Genomic DNA, 864 nt, shown 5'->3' on the forward strand with positions numbered 1-864 from the left:
TCAGGAAACAGTTAGGGCTGTGGCCAGAACTAGGTTTAAGGTTAGGTTTATGGCTCATAACCTTTTTCATACAGCCTTCATTGTGCAAATTTTCTAGCTTAATTGGCACCTTTGCCCAAGTGTCATTTTAAAGTCTTCTTATGCTGTCAAGAACACTGACAGGAAACTAGGGAAACTAGCAAATCTTTATGCTTTTTGTTTAAGCTTTAATATAGAAATAAATAATGTAGAGCAGAGGGCTGAGAGAAGTAAAGAGTAGGAGAAATTTCGAGTGCTTTTGTTCAGTTGAAGAGTCTTTTCCAGTTTCATGTGAAATAGGTATATAAAATCTGACACCTTGGCACTGATAGCTCAGCTTACTTACCTGTTCACTGCAGGAATAAATTACTTTCATATTTTAGAGCATGGCTTTTACTGGAAAATACCCCCATCTTTTATCAAGAAATTATGTCTCTGCTCATCCATCTCGCTGTATTGTAGCAAGATCTGGGTCGTACTCAGCTTAAATGTAAAATGAAGAGTTGCTAGAATCCTCAACCTGGCTGACCTAATTAGAGCCCTCCTCCTGTTTCTTATAAAAGGAAAACTGCACCAGGCTCAGTGCCAGTGCTTTGAGCACATTTTATACGCACAATGGCTGCACTTGCTCACGCTGGCTGCTACGAAGTAAAAATTGAAGTTCATACTGAGCTGCTTAAATGGTACCTCTGGGAACAAACAAAAAGCTTAACAGGATTCAGAGCCTCTCATGATACAGGGCTTGGATTAGCATTTTGGTTTCAAAGGTCAACGTGTAGCTGTTGCTTCCTTCAGTCCATGTGCTCTCCACACGCAAAAGCAGACAAAGGGACAAATGCGCAGTTA

Source organism: Melanerpes formicivorus, unplaced genomic scaffold (genome assembly GCF_026170545.1).
Source record: "Melanerpes formicivorus ecotype bairdi unplaced genomic scaffold, bMelFor1.0.p_v2 SCAF_2, whole genome shotgun sequence".
Lineage (NCBI taxonomy): Eukaryota > Metazoa > Chordata > Aves > Piciformes > Picidae > Melanerpes > Melanerpes formicivorus.